Here is a 2,579-nt window from a genome sequence, read left to right as displayed (position 1 = left end):
ATAGACAACACCTACATTTACGCTGAGCTGAGTAATAAGAAAAGTAAAAAGGGAAGCCTGTGTCATGATCACATCTACCTGGAGGCAATCAGAAAGCTTAATAATACAACAACATACATTCATGTAATTATTGAAAACACACCTAAATTATCCAAGATGCCCTAGAGACAACGGACTATATGGGCGCATGTGAAGAAACAAGATAGAGTAACTGACACAAGTGAGCTGGAGGTAGACCTAGAATTTCCATTGAAGGGAGTGCAGGCTTTAGAACATAGAGTCCTAAAAGCTTGCAAGCAATCATCCAAGACACAACATCTGGTTTCTCTCCAGAAGGAGAAGAGTCAGGAATAGGAAGAGGATAGGGAATTATGGTGAATCGTCTCCATGACTAACTGCCTCCTTTGCCATGAGACCAGAAGAACTGGATGATGCCTGACTATCATTATCAAACATTTTGATGAATGATTCTGAATAAAAGAGGGGGAAATGCAGAGACTTTCAAATACGTACGGACTTGATTTTCTATTGCCCCAAGGTCAACTTTAAACCTTCAACTAAAAATATCTCTGAAGTCTTCTTAAAAACAAACAATAGTTTAGCTTAACTAGTAAAGAACATCTCTCTTGAGCATTTTTGTTACAAAACTTCTACCTTTACAATTGTGACAGTCACAATTAGTCATGATAACAATTATTCACTATTAAATTGTAAGAATCTTATCTCCATCTCTTTTGACCAGACCCATCTAGGAGCTCTGGTAGTGTACTGGTTATGAATCAGTCTGCTAACCTCAGGGTCAGCAGTTCAAAACTACCAGCTGTTTTGTGGGAGAAAGATGAGGCTTTCTGCTCCCGTAAAGATTTATAGCCTCAGAAACCCGGTACAGGGTCGCTATGAGTCAGAACCGACTCCATAGCACATAACCACCACTACCATCTATTCAATGGGGACTCCTTTTCCCCCACACACTATTAAACTAAATTCCCCCTTGAAACCTTGTAAGCCAGTCACTTAGTGCCTTTATCGCCCCATCATTTTAGGTAGCCAATGTCTAAGTTACTCTTCCCTATCTACTCTGTGTACAGAGGGAACAGCATTGATACTTGATATGAAGACTCCATCCCTCTCTTTTGGTATTTAGAGTTACTACCTCCATGAGTATGTGTCAAATCCATCAAATTATAGTAATCTTACCCTCGTTTCCATTATTGAAAATTGTTTTATCATTTTTTTTTTTTAAATCTTCCTCTAGTCAAGTTCTGATTATCAAGCCATCGAGGCTAGGTCAACTGGGTACTAGCTGCAACTTTGGGTGTTCTTGTGCACCTCATCTTAATGTCATATCAGCTGGATGCTCCACTCTCAGCTATAGCCATCTGTGACTATGTCCTTGTCCACAGGCTCCAGTGTCCTTGGGTCTTACCACACTTTGGACCAACCAGCCCTTCTCTTCTCTCTCTCATCTCCAGGTCAACAGGAGTCAATGGACTGTGGTTGAACTCTGCCCATTTCTTCATTGCTGCCTTTCCCCTCTGCCATTCACCAGTAGACCAATGTGGTGATTAGTAAGCTTACCTGCCTGCTCACGTGTTCCCTTTGAGGTTCCATCTTAGAGGGGCTTTGTCCTGAAGGAACTTGATTGCTTGCCTTGATGACTTCCTGGCGAACAGCTTGCTTATTCTTGTAGTAGCCAGTCACACTGTCATTTCTGTTTTGGGTTTTTACTGATGATCTTTCTTTGAAGTTGTATCTTCTGTCACTCTAGCTGTTCCAGGCTGGTCTGCTTGTCCTTTCTAGTGCCAACGTCCTACCTCAGAAGGTTCTGGATGGGGATCAGGATTCCACCTAAGGTCCTATACACTGCAAAGGCTCCACAGGAAGCCTATTTCACTGGGAAAGTTCTAGAATCTCTTTTAGGTATTCCAATCAGTTACAGGCTGAAGATGGGCTTACAAGCTTTCTGTAATCATGTTCCCTGACAAAGCTTTCTATCCCACTCAAGTGTCCATTTTACAATAGTAGGCAAGGGAAACCAATATTCATGAGACAGTCAAGCATATTAGTATTATTTCCCCTCTTCAAGCTAGGCCTTGATCCCGGTACCACAGAGCCCTGTTGTTCCAAGGTTGAGCATACATTACTACTTACCTCTGTCCCATTTAGCCCATGCAAACCTGTCTCAGTGTTTCCCTATTTACCTTATTTTTCTACCCCTCCCCTTTTGTGTGTACTGCCCTCCCCAACACCTGAACTATGATGTATCTGCTCTTACTATGTGCTCTACTATTGCCTCCCTCCACCTCCCCCAACCCCTTCCCCCACTCCAACCCTGGTAACAAAGTTTTTTTTTGTTGTTTGTTTTTTTCATTTTAGTATGGGTATCTTTTCTTAAGCTTTTACAATAATTGTCTTATGCAATATTTGTCCTTTTGTGACTAATTTCACTCAGCATCATTTCCTCAGGGTTCATCCATGTTATGTGGTGGCTTGCAGCTGCCTTGTTACTCCTCAAGATAACATAACATTCCATTGTGTGTATGTACCACACTTTGTTTATCCATTCTTCCATTGTTGGG

Source organism: Chrysochloris asiatica, unplaced genomic scaffold, assembly GCF_000296735.1.
Source record: "Chrysochloris asiatica unplaced genomic scaffold, ChrAsi1.0 scaffold00124, whole genome shotgun sequence".
Lineage (NCBI taxonomy): Eukaryota > Metazoa > Chordata > Mammalia > Afrosoricida > Chrysochloridae > Chrysochloris > Chrysochloris asiatica.
Note: the sequence above shows the minus strand (reverse complement) of the source record.